The sequence below is a fragment of the Camponotus vicinus genome, unplaced genomic scaffold, assembly GCF_025532165.1.
Source record: "Camponotus vicinus isolate PSW18456_S1 unplaced genomic scaffold, iyCamVici1.0 SCAF_9, whole genome shotgun sequence".
In the NCBI taxonomy this organism is placed as follows: domain Eukaryota; kingdom Metazoa; phylum Arthropoda; class Insecta; order Hymenoptera; family Formicidae; genus Camponotus; species Camponotus vicinus.
The window spans coordinates 15,977,862-15,991,948 of record NW_028141981.1 but is presented as its reverse complement, the minus strand read 5'-3'; the positions used below and the strand labels follow the sequence as shown (position 1 = coordinate 15,991,948).

At 38.8% G+C, this 14,087-nt stretch overlaps 1 protein-coding gene and 1 long non-coding RNA gene across 10 annotated transcripts in view; one reads left to right on the top strand and one right to left on the bottom strand.

The window, feature by feature from the left end:
- Positions 1-14,087, bottom strand: part of LOC145977020 (uncharacterized) — a 59,701-nt gene that overhangs the window by 17,200 nt on the left and 28,414 nt on the right. The gene's annotated exons all lie outside the window — the stretch shown is intronic.
- Positions 3,061-14,087, top strand: part of LOC145977015 (uncharacterized) — a 157,401-nt gene continuing 146,374 nt past the window's right edge. For 6 of the 7 annotated variants that reach the window (XM_083108636.1, XM_083108633.1, XM_083108637.1 and 3 more), the window contains exon 1: positions 3,061-5,673. The gene's annotated coding sequence lies outside the window, so the exon portion shown is untranslated. The remainder of the gene's footprint in view (positions 5,674-14,087) is intronic. The other variant, XM_083108632.1, reaches the window with a different exon arrangement.

The window sequence follows — 14,087 nt, the reverse complement described above, 5'->3', positions numbered from 1 at the left end:
ACGAAAAAGATACGCGTGATAGTCTGCGATGCAAGTGCAGTTATCGCGTCCCAGAAGGTGCATGTAAACATTGTTTCAATAAAATGCAATTACATCGGGATCCAATCGCCCAACATACACACACATAGACAAGTGCAACGACGTCTTATGTGAACGATACTTTAGGACGGCAAGCACCTCGCTTGAATCTACCGATTGTTTTTCACGCTCGTTGCATCGCGTTTACGTTTGTGCACGCAATCGATGTATCTCTCCGAGCATCGGTGCATACGCGAGTTTTCCATTTCGCAAACTCACGAGGGTGTTGGGAGATAATTGCTTTTACCGTCACTTGGTGCTAACAATAATATTGTCTTCTCGAGAATTGCGTTTCACGTGGAAAGATAGAGATAGAGAGAGAAGAAAACGTTCACACACATACTTTATTTATCTCGAATTTCGAAATAAATTTACAGTGTAGTTATACAAATGAAGCTACGTTTATTTCACTCTATTTCTTTCGTTTCGCATTTTGTTATTAAACAAGCAAGGAATTATATCGCAATCCGGCAGATTAATAACGTTTCTTATTTAGAGAGAGATTTATATATCTATAGTTTTATATTCTGACACGGTATCTCAATTTATCCTTTTATGAAAAAGCAAAGATTTTTAAAATGATTGTAAAATATAAATATTTTAATAATTGAAAAAATTTCTACGGATTAATATTTTAATAATTAAATTTTCTATCGAAGCAAAATTTGAATTGATTTATTGCATTTATATATATTAAAGTCTCGAAAAATCTTTAATTTTAATCCTTCGTAATTTAAAAATATAATTGATATTCTTGTTAAATAATTAAAATGTTTGTAAAAAAATGAAAATTATGTTTTTAATATATATTTAAATATAAATACGCACCGATTTTAAAGTCGCGCAGAAATTTTACGTTGACAAGGCATCCGAGCGGAAAAGAGAAGAAAAAAACGTAAGCGCAAAGGGAAAAAGAGACAGGTGAGCGTTTCTAACGACACTTTCATACTCGAGTCAGCTTCTCTCTCGCGCGATTCCACCGATAAAACTTTCTTCATGAATATTTTATAAGCCGATCCAAGTGATACAACCCTCGGCCAACGATGCATCATCGCCAGCGCTTTTCCACGGATACTCTTGATCGAGGACGGCTCGATCCCTTCCCTATTCTTCATCTATCTCGGCAGGAGTCCGCGGCAGGATGGCGCTATCCTTACGCGGGCTTAGATATACATACACAACCCCTTATGTGTTCGGTCTTATGCGTATATTAAGGTGTATAGATTAGAGTATACAGTATTAAGCGCACTTAAACGCGATTATAAATGCATATTTAAGTGGTACAAGGTATAAATCGTTACGAGAGAGAGAGAGAGAGAAGGAGGGAGGCAGGGGAAGAAGAAAAAAAGAGAGAGAGAGAGAGTGTAGTTACTTTGATAACTTCTGATATTGCTCATTTTTTTTTTGAGATGAGACAATAAGGTTTCTGATGATAAATGATCGTGCATATTTTACACTCTTGCTCCAACCCACTATTTGTTCCGAGTCTATCACAGAATATATTTATATATCAATTCAGAAGGTCTTGTTTTTCATGATGATATCTTATATGGATTTACATACAAACACAATATGCGTTTGCAAGCGTATCTGTAATATAAAACACATCTCTCTCATGCAAAGATAAAATCCCATTTTTTGTTAAATTATATAAAAAAAGAGGAAAAAATAAAGCTGTAAATATAAAATCTGATGAAAATAATCTAATAAAAAATAAATAGCAATATAATCTTTCTTTCTTGATTCCAAAGATATGTGTATTCGAGAAAAATGTATGTGTGCTCATATTTTTACTGATTAATAATCATATCGCGCACAGAGGACGTATCGATAATGCGAGGAAATGCAATCTTCGTCCTTTTCAACAAACTTCAATGGCGCCTAAGATGAATGTATGCCATAGTACATCAACTCTTTTAGTTTCCATTTAATCGCATTCCTCTTACAATAGTGCCATTGATTTTTTTCATATCGTCGCACTTTGTTCCCGCCGAGTATCGAACTTGAACTTCATCGTTCCGCTCGCTCTCATCCCTTTTCCTATTTTACGTTCTCGCATATATGTTTCATATTTCGTCACATCGAATTTGAAGCTCCGTGACGTGTGGAGTCTGTTTGGCACACGAGTCATTTTAGCCTTTTTTATTTAGGGATCCTATGCGGTTCACATCCTTGTTTTTACCTTCGGACCAACTTCTCTCCATCTGCGTGTCATCCGGATCTTTGCGACGAACTATATCTTTCGGGAATATGTACTCTTCCTCCCTATTTTGATCCGCGCGGTTCGTGCTCGTCTCTGTTTGATCGACGCATTTTTTCGACTTGCCTTTCACCGCTGCTCACTTTCTTTCCGTTCACATTTTGCCTTGTGCGCTACGTTCTACACCCTGTCTCGATTTTTCAGAAGATTTTTCAAATCATCCCTCTCGCTTCGACCGCTGCCCGTCTTTGTCGTCTCTTTTTATGAGCTATCTCTATCGTCATCCCTGTCTGTATCTCATCAGCACGCTCCGTTCTCGCTCCATCTTTATCCTGCCTTTACACGCACTTTTTCGTCTCCCCTCTTCCACCCGATTCACCCTCGATCTTCCACCTTCTCGATCTCACATCGCCTCGCTTCAACTATCATGGATCCGTCTCTGTTTCTCCTCTCCGTCATTGTCCTTTTCCTTCTCGTCTCAACCGCTGCGAGTGTCTCTCTTCAATATCACTCTTCGCGCCGTGTCCTCTTCCTTCAACCCTGTTCTCTCTCTTCATCTATCATTCTTCCCGAGCTCTATCCCTCTCGTTCTCTCTCTTTCTCTCCTAGCTATCTCCCACCAACCCACATGCACCCTCCACCGTCGTCAAGCGCCGGTTCCGTGCGGATTGGTCCTGCGCGCTAGGGGATGCTGCGAGATAATCGCGTCCTCTCGCCCCTCGCCTAACCACCCCCGCAAGTCACCCCGCATCGAGGGAAGCAGCAGTGAGAGCCAGGCCGCCGCCATAGCCGCTCCCCGGGCAAGAGGAAGGAGGAAGGAGGAGAAACCGGCGAACCACTCTCTCTCTTCCTCTCTCCCCCCACTGTTTCTCTCCGTTTTCTCGCTCTCTCCGTCTCTGTCCGACGCTCCCGGGTGTCCGCGTTGCGGTGTGGCGACGTTTTAACCTATATATTCCGGGCTGGAATTTTACCAGCGTGACTCGTCGTCTCGCACGCGTGCGAACCGGGCGAGCCACCCGGTGGTTCCGAGTGTGACGTGTGGACCTAGACACGCGAGCCGTTTCCACGAGCGACGTGTACATCCACGTTCCGTGGGAGACGGTGCTGATGATGAGATCGTCGTCGGCGAGGGCGACGATGACGACGACGATGATGATGATGGGATGCACGGAGGGAGAACGCGTGGACGAGCGTGCGAGAACAACGTGGTGAACGCGGCGTGTCCGAGTTTTTTTGTCGATAACGATAACAACGGTAAGGACACCTCGACGACGACGACGGTGGAGAGTTCGTACGACGCGTCGTCGACGTGGATAATTGTCGCATGCTGTTAAAGACGCGAGAGTGAACGGTCAAGAGTGGATTACGGTGGTGCCGGACCTGTCAAAGAGGAGTCATCCGAGAATCCCGATGATTAGCGGACGACCACGACGCGGCTGGCATGACTGAAAGATGCGGTACTTTCTAGAAGTTTGCGTTTACAACGCAATAATCGCCGGCGTGCGTATCTAACATCGTGTATGATGTCACGATACTCGTTCGGAGTAGGTCGATCAGTGACGTCGATGGTGATAATTTGACGGAATAGAATAAAAATCGTGAGCGCAGTGAATTTATTCGCGTTAAGAGAAAATCCATAGTGATGACGATAGCGACGAGCCGTGAACTTGAGGGATGCTACAAATATTGTGTGCCATATCAGTGAGAGTATGCGCTGCGGATTGCGAATGTCATCGCGTAAACGCAGTTCATGTATAATTCGTATCTACATCAACGACGGTGTTAATCGAGCGATTATCGTTAAACTTCCAAAACTAAAGGGTGATTAAAAGAGATTATTCGATGCGATTCGTTGCAGTGTAATGACCAATATGATTACATAGTCGGTACGACATGCAACTACTAAATCTCGACACGATGATGACGTAAATGCAAATACCAGAGTGATGGATTTCGTCGAGAAAATACCTGACTTTTTAAATGAAATACTAAGCGGTCGAATGTCACCATTAAACGCACATCAATCTTACGTTTACTCAAGCCTGACGATGATTCTTAAAGCACTATCACTTTTGCGCTGACATAAATAAGCGAAAATTTGAGACGCGAAGGGAAACGATACGTAATCAAGATCATTCAGATAGATCTTACGATTGAATCGTGTGAAATTCCTAAGAAAATGCACATCGCGAATCGTGCGATAATAATTGCGCGATTGTCCGGCCGAGATACGTTGCACAATAAAACTACGCATTTCACGAGGCATCTTAGAAAGTGGGCTTTGGTTGGAAGGAGGGTTCGTAGTCAATAACGTGCCGCCGAGTGTCCATAGACGAAGTACGCACGATATTCACCGGAGAATTTAATTAAGCGTGCCAAACACCCGGAATACCTACGAGCCGACCGCAAAAATTCTCGTCAGTGGTGAAGTCGATTGCGTGGTCAGACGTCATCGCGCGAACGTCACAAGTGAGATGGCATAATTCAAAGTTGACAGAGCGAGGATGGAAAAAGCGTGAACATTTATATATTTAAATTTTGCAACGTCTTATTTCCGAGAGATTTGCGTCGAGGAGACGCGATTCTTGTCTTTTCCATCGCGTTTTTCGATGCGGCACTCGAAAGTGCAACACTGATCGCTGCGTCAGATGCAGTGAAATCAGAAGGACAATCAGGAGACCGATCGTCAAGCGATATTTGGCGACAGTCGACCGATTGCGGCAGCATCCTGCTGGCACGTGCATGGCATTAAGCGAACCGCCGCAAACAATTGATCGCGATAATTCGATTGCCGGTGCATCTGACGCCTCAAGTTCCGGTTTTCGCCTGTCCGATATTGTATATACAGGACGTGCATAATCGCGGCTCATTAAGCTTCAACAGCGCCGACCATTCGATCGCGCCGCTTTGTCCGCTGACGATGTAACATCGAGGTATCTCTTCGCGAGTCACGTGGCCTTGACAGTTCTTCTGTACGAGCCGACTCGCCGGAGAATTAAAAACGTGCGCGAAGTTCCAAGCCGGGCCGATCGCGATCCGATTTCTTCGTCTCGCGCCGATTCGGTAGAGTTTAATTTGGCGAATCTCTCGTTTGTGGACCGCAATTTTCGGCTTGACTTGGCTCCACTTGTGAGATACAAGTTCGTGAAATAAGACTCCCGTCTTCCGTTCTCGTGAATCGAACGCGAAACGGAATTTTGCTGCAATTGTGCTGATTGTATTACACGTGTATTCGCCGTGAAAGTGCCGTATCCTGGTGCCGTTCGTCGATCCTTGACCGATCCGACACACGTCGAGGTCTCCTCGACGAACTCGATCGCGTCCAGCTCAAACTCGCGATGCCGTGACGTCTCGACGATGTGATGAAAGCGGACGATGTGCGGAAACAAGAGTAGGTATGTGTGTTGCGCACGTGTATAGTTACGTCAAGTTTCTCTCTCTTTCTCTCTCCCTGTTTCGCTGTCTACCTCTCTCTCTCTCAGATCGAAAGTGGCGGAAGGGAGAGTGGATGCAGGATGAGAAGCGGTCATTTTAGGGTCAAGAGGACTGCTGCCTTTTCGAGGGTGGCGCGGCATAGGGGGTAGCGAGACAACGCTGTTTGCCATTGTTGTTGAATTAAGCGATGTACGAAGCGAGCTATGCCCTTTAACACGCGGTAAGATCGATCTCGCGCACTCGAAACATCCGACTCTCGCAATTCGTTTAATCGAAGCCGAAGGGGATGGAATTAACCCTCGTTTCATGCCCGGCGCACCTGCCTCGCGCCTTCCTTCGATGTTTGCGTTTGCAGAACAGAAAATGATCTAATGCAATTAACTCTCTCTTTCTCTCTCTTTCTGGGCCGGGCATTTAAGGCGCGCATGGCGTTTTTCACATAAGTTGCAAAGATATAAATTGATCAATATATTACACTCTTATCAAAGATAAATTAACAATGAAAAAAATATCCTTTTAGGACTTTTTCTACATGATTATTATAAGGGTTGCGCGCACAAGTAGAAAATTAATTTCGTTTTACATAATAATCTCTATAATAATTGTTTTCTTGTAAATATAATTTTACGTTTTCTTTATTTCTAGGAGATATATAAATTACAGTAAATATTAAAGATATCAATTTAAAATTTTTTAAAAATTCAAATCAAACAAAGTGCATTTATGTGTTGATCTAGGATATATTTATTATTTGCAACAAATTGTTTGATATCATCATTGATTAAAGCAAGTCATAATTTTTTAGTATCTTTTCGATTTAGTATAATTTTCAAAGCTATTTTAAAAGGACTATAAATACGCTTGTTACAACCGGAAAATCATTAAAAATTAGTTTTCCTGATTTATAAGTCCCCTGATGCTTATTTTAGCGGTCTTTTAAAATTTAATTCACAACGGAAGAGTGTTATTCTCCCATAGAGACTGTAAATATATTGCGGTTCAAAACTCAAATTGTTTCTAACTGTGCGATCTACAAAGTATCAGAAGAAATTTTCTCTTAAATTGCGTGTAAATAACGGCAGTAACCTAATTTCGTTCGATACTGGCCCGATACTGCTCCCTTAAATTACGATGGCTCGGATTGACAAAACGAAATCGAGGTACTGCTTATTAACTTTGCATTCAAAGAAGCAAAAGTGGCGTGGGATGCAAATCGACGATTCAGACGGAACGAAACTCGATTGAAAGCAACTCGCGGAAGCAACCACGGACCACCGTTTCATCATCAGACGTCCTTTATTGACAAAGAATCTTGTCGTACTACTTTTCGCAAATACTCGCGCGCTTCCCACTTCTTATCAAACTTCTTACCCCAATCTTAATTTCATTATACTTCGACGCGATAAAATATTTAAACTCGTATCGCTTTTATGATTCCGTCAATCTCTGCTTGTCGATAATATTTGATGGTAACGATAAATATGTTTTTATAGCTACATTTATGCAAATCATTCTCCATTGATGCATATAATTATTCTGTCAAAATTTCCTATGAGTTTAATGATGATAAAATAATGCAAAATACAATACTCGAGCCAATGAATAATAAATAAGTAAATATAATCGAAATCATGTATTATATCGTGCATAAATTTATGATAATAGCTGCGAAAAGTGATTAGGGTATTGCGTAAACAGCAATTACTAGATATCGACTGTAACAATTCTTTTCTCTGCGATTATATTTCTTTAATGATTTATTTTAATCGCTCGGTTTTATCAGAAAAGCAGACAATAATTGCTTACAGAAAATTTTCAAAATGAAGCATGACGATTGGACAGACTAATCGTTACCGATCAAAAGAAAAGTCAAACACCTTTACGATGTTGCGACATTCTCGAAGGCATTAAGTGTCACTTAATGGCCGATAGCCGATACCTCGACATTTGCCCTCCTCTCATGCTTGCGATGTACGTGCTTGTAAATCGAAATGGATTGGCGTTAACACTTCCGACAATTAGCGATGCTCTCTCTTCAATCGAAGGTTAAGCGCGAACAATCATTCGATTGCAAAAACATTTTATTGGTAACTAGGGAATTGTAGAGAGATACAAAAATCGTATAATTAGTACATATTAATTAAATGGGTACTTAAATACACCGATGCCATTTAAGTAATGTCATCAATCTCTCGGGTAGTTCATTCATTAAATTTTTTAAGTGCTCGTTATAAAAAGATGTCACTTGTGTGTAAAATTACTTTGTATTTAGTAATTTGATATATAGTACATTTTATCTACTAGTACTACTTGATATCAAATATTATAAAAATAGTGCACAAATAAATTTGAATAGTTTATCTCGCAATCTACCACAGTTACCTTTTAAAGGACATCGCGCGCTCAAGTTTATATTATTAAGCATTATAATGTATTTATTTTCCACATGTCATCACTGTATCACTCTAGTATTACCTGATTACACATGTAAATTAATTTTCCGTTCGCTCATTGGAATTGAAATTGTATTTCAGGCCGAGCGCTCGAAAAGATGACGAGGATTGACGGTGATCCGTTGTGTGCGTCTATATGAACGTATAATATTCGTCACGTGTCTTCCGTGGAGTGTGAATGCCAAACAGCAGATAGCAAAATAATTACGCAACAGTTTTAATCAACGCGTCATCGATGCGAACGAACAGGGAGAATATATGTGTACGAAATTATTAAAACAAATCAATATCATCGCTCTTCATGAATTAACGTTTCGTCAAAATCGAACGTGATAATTTCGCATAAAATGCATTTATCTGAATTGACAGATGTCGAGATATCAATAATTCACGAGCGGAATAAATAAATGTCCGTGTATAAAAAATATATCAAACATATTATACAGTGTGCGCATTTCAAATAAATTTGACAGCAATTTAATGACAATTCGAAGTCATCCCTCTCTCCTTTATATATTATAATATATGCGACTGAGCGAGTCAAATTGAATACTGACCAATTATTTTTGAAATATGTACATCTCGTCGCTTTGCCGGATGAGGGAAACCACATGTATCTACCATTCGCGGTCAAAATTGCCGCTTGTACAGCTCGTGAGAAGATGAATAGCTCGGGGCGTTCTCTGACGCGGATATTCAGGTATAACAAGTCAAACAGCAAGGGAAGGTGGGAGGGAAGTATTTTGTGGCATCGATTGAAATTTATGGCAGCCCTATATATATATATATATATATATATATATATATATATATATATATATATATGGCGTCTAACTATGACGTATCTCTCCTGCATCAATGAGCAGTCCTCTTCCTGCCGATCATATTTTTCTTCAAAATTATGATCCATTCCTTCGCGTGTGTTTCGTTTTTTTTAGTAGATTCGACCAATTTGTGCATCATCCCGTTCAGTGGGCTTCATCAATAAATATCGCGACATCACCCTTATTGATCTCTACCGCGCTTTTTTCACTCGAGGGGAAACAATTTTTATAGCGTAACGCTGAATCGCAGCATGGCTCGAAATTTACAACCGCGCATACATCTCTCTCGAAGATTTAAGGCAACGCGAACGCGAACGCGTAACTTTTACCATGCGCGATGCACTTCGCAAAACGAGATTACTCTAATTAAATTAGACGGTCGTGATACGCGTTGCGTTTCGCTAGAGGCGAAGGATTGTCTGACTAGTGGGTTTTCGAAATTCAAGAACGCGACAAAGTACCGTTTCCCATGAAATTATAACGGTTTCTATGATTGAGCTGACACGCACGCTGCAACTTTCCGGTCGATGCTTCATATTGAGAGCATTATCTCGTTTTATTCAGAGCGCCGCTGCCCGTTCGTATTCTCGCTGCCGGTATCGTTTATCGGCTGGCTTTATGACGTCATAGCGCGCACAACTAGGTTATCATGGAGAATACCTGTATAAAATAACGATATGATATAATGCTCGACGTAGAAGGCAGATTAGATGACGCGGATATATAAATAAAAAGTGAATTGCTGGCGTTTGTAACAAAAACAGTTATAAAAATTATTAAAAGTTACAGATTAAAAAGCACCCCAGATATAGATTGTTAACCCCGTTTATTATAACAAATAATTCCGTTTCGAGCCGATAAATGTCGCACTTTTGTAACACCGTACGTTAAAAAATTATTATTAACATTCATTGGAATTATCGTTATTCCAATCGAGCATATAAATCTCACACAAAGACATTGCAATATGTAACGAATGATTTCATATGCACGTACGTAATAATTTAAGTAGCTTTCGGAGGACAATTATACACCGATAAACAGAGCCCGCATTACCGGGGGATAAATTCTCGCGTTCGTAATTCCGGACAGCGATTGTTTTATTAATTTTGCAGTACTTCTACGGGCTTACAACGACTATTAAACGAGCATACGCGATTACGAACGCGTGTTTTTCGCCTTTACGGTGATTCTTAAAACTTAATTATCTCCGGACATGTCGCATTATCTGAATTTTCCCATTAGCACCGAGAGAGAGGAGAGTAAGGAGTAATGAAACCAGCCTGTAATGGCGCAAAATTTTCCTCGTAGAGAGCGCCGTGCTTTTTCCAACGCCTGCGATAAGAGCCGTTCCAGCATCCCGAAATTAAAAAGGTAATTAAAGAAGCGGATCGTAAAGGGAAATTACCGGTTTTTGTACAAACACTTGATTACACTTGAGCCTCGTTTCAATCCTGTAACGTGCCATTTTAACGCGTTCGATCATTTTCATTGCATGATAATCTATCATTTTTCCTCGAGATACGAGTAACTGCAAGAAAACAGTATTTTTGTCAAAATTGAAGAGACTCGATTTTCTTGAGTTAGCAAGAGTGAAAACCTAGGGCAAGAACCGATAATTACAAATAAAATCAATAGTCACATGTGATTACTTTTCTAGAAACGCGTACTGCCGTTACATTTTTACATCCTAACTTTTTCCCATTTTGCTAGAACTTACGAGAAAAAGTTTCGAGCATTTTCTCCCCTGTAACACCCTTTTTAACGTTTCCCCATTATCTATTCTAGTACTTCTAAAACATTTGTAAATTGTAAATGGAATGGACGTTGGCCTTTTTCTGCAATAAAATAACATCAAGCTGTTTCAATCCAGTAACTTAATAATAACAGAATATTTATCATTCTCATCTTAATTGCTTGTATATATTGATATCTTTCCCCTTCACGACTTTTTTATTTGACGGGACAATAAAATAAACTTATTGTTGCTTGGCGCTGACCTGGATAATATACCGCATTTACTACATATTATAGTCGAACAATATAGTATCAGAGGTGGCTGATTCAGAACAGCCATAATGCATTTAGTACCTTGATTGAGACTAATGCAATCGTAGCCACGTGTTCATTAGTGACAATGAATACGCAGTCGCGCGCATAGATATAAAACGTAATAAAAAAATCGACAGAAGTTTACATCATTTCACTTAACTTTTAGTTCAAATTTTAATAATGGTGATCCTTATAACATGCGCGATTGGAAAAAACTGTCTCTTCGATATTTAATTATAAAACCATTTGAAAGAATGAAAATTAAAAAATTATTCAAGTATATCACGATATTAAAAATACGTTTCAATAAAAAAAGAAAAGGAAAGATGTATCGTAAATTTCTTATAAATCTGAATGTATTATATTGTATATGTATATATTGTATATGTATTGTAACTAAAAGTTAACCCATGTTCATCATTTGGAACACTCTACGCGATAAAAGCGCTACGCAAACGGTTGATTGAATAAAACTCGGTGTAACATTGTATCCGCGTGTGCGACAGTTCTTGTACTTAATGTTCGAAACTGTCGTACCTGAATATTCGCGCGCTCTTGAATCTAGGATGACGGTAAATTTGAGGTTGCCTAACTATAAAGCGTAAACTCAGGCGTAACTTGCTTGTCAGACTTGTTCGTACATACGAGAAACCAATACGAAAAGTTCGATCGCACCGTATAAAGTCTTTTACATCGCCTTTATTCGCATTAGAAGTAAAAATACCTTCCATTTTTCTTTCTCTTATTTCCTTGTCACCTGTTTCTATCGACAGATAATCAATTCCTTTTCCGTCCTTATCTTTCTCGTCGGTCCTTTTTTTTCACCGCATCCGGAGTAATTATCGGTCGCGGAAAGACCACTTAGATAATTAATGAGAAATCAAACTGTCCCTTGATCTGCGTTCTCAGTGCAAAATTGTCGAGCGAATGGCTACATCAAATCCGCTTATGGCTATATAATGCCAGGGAAGTACGCGCAGAGAATGCTTTTGGAGTTAATTAAGCGTAACACTAATGAAGAGGTGAAGCAGGATTTAAGCAACTTCATATTTATGCGATTTATATGAACCTAGGGACGTTTGCTGTATCCGTCCGACCAGAGTTTTATGAATAATTAATGGCTGGAAATTTTTCGAAACTTGAATTTATTTGTCGCTACGTATGTGTTCTTGAATTTGTTTAGTTATTTAAATAAAATAAATATTTAGTAAATAAAATTAATAAATAAATGTTTAGTTATTGAAATTATTTAAATATTAGCAAAATTAAAAAAATCATTTTAAAATGTTTTTTCCTATAGAGCACATTAATATTTAAATGCCTCATATCTATTATACTACAAAAAAAAATTATGTAAATGTATATAAAATACAATATTATAGTACATATATACATGTGTATGTGCATTTAAAGTTTATAATCACTGCGCAATATTGCACACATTTGTAGATAACGAATTTGCAATCTTATTTTTTTTCCTCTTTTTCTTGTTACTTTCTTATTTTTCTTTGCAAGTTTCATTATAAGTCACGCGAGATCTGCAGTGCTGCTAGTTATATTCTTTTGATAACTTACATTTAATACTTCCCTGGTTTAGGATGCTTGGGGATCGCAGCCTTTATCCGTCTTTTCTTTATTTCACTGACCAGGTAAAGACAATTAACGTAAAACGGTCAAGTGGAAATGAAGCGGTAAAATATCGTGGCGTGTCACGCTAAAGGAGCGCGTTCCCGCATTAGTGGGTTTGTCGTTATAGACGGCAGCTAGGTGAAAACGTACCTAATGGCGCGTTTAATTAATCCGACCTTGGTTATTTTAATTATCCGCAGGCACTCCTTACGCGCGGCGACTTCATCCGCTCCGATCGACGCAACGAGAGGCGAAACTTGAACGTTAACGATCCCAGCCGACGGGGACATAACTCTGTGCTGATCGGCTTATAAACTTATCTAACCGTGGTTTTATCTTCTGCTACTAAGTGCTGATCTCTCTTCATCATGAATGCATCTAGCGTACATCTTTGCCAGATACTTGAGCTCGAACAATATCGTCCATCTCGAACTACGGAATAAAAATGATCGAAGCTATTTTTACATTTTCTTCAATCTTTTATTCAGCAACATTAATGGAGAAATAAAATGCAATGCAAATAATTGTCGGTTACGCTTCGAGAAATTTAAGAATATTTCTAGAATATTTTGGATTTTAATTTGAAAATCGAAATAAAAAATATGTGAGATTAATTCGATTATAACTATTGAATATATTATGCGCGTGCCTATCTTTCGCTGAAACGATAATTTATGCAATTATTTATACGATTATCTGAGGAATAAAGAATAAATTTAAAAAACTTCGATCATTTGATGGAATATGATATTTATTGATTGGATTTAATTGAAAAGATCCATTGTGATATTGATAAGGCAAAGTTACTTTTAATTAAATATTTTATCCCAAAGCGCACACAAACGCAACATATCAAAGTTTCAGTCGCTTTTTGAAAAAGCAAATAAAGTTTGTAGTATCACAGCATGAACTATTGCAAGTTCTAGATATAAAACCGCTCGACACGTTTCAAGCGACAAATGATTTTCTTTTTGCAGTTCTGTTTGGGAACGCTGGAGGGATAAAATAACTTTGATAGTCGACTTATTGCAAAGTCTTAACGATTTGTGGAGAAAAACGATATTTAATTAAAAACAGCGGGCAACTTTCTTCTGTATTTCTACTTGGATATTTTCTTCACCGTTATCGAGAAACGACAGATATTGGATAGTATCAAGAATAGTATTTTTTTTCTTTATAAAGAATAAAAAGGATTATCAGAATGTAAATTTTTCCGCGAAGGCCAAGGCAAAAGTCTTATATAAGATTATAAAATATTATATTGCTTAGAAATATTTCAATATTTTTTTATCTTCAGATAAAATGTTATATTAAAATAAGAACAGTGGAGGGAATGAAAGTAAAATATATGTAATTTAACTAAAGAAATTGCATAAGATGATGGAAATTTTTAAAAAAGCAACAATATAAGAGAAA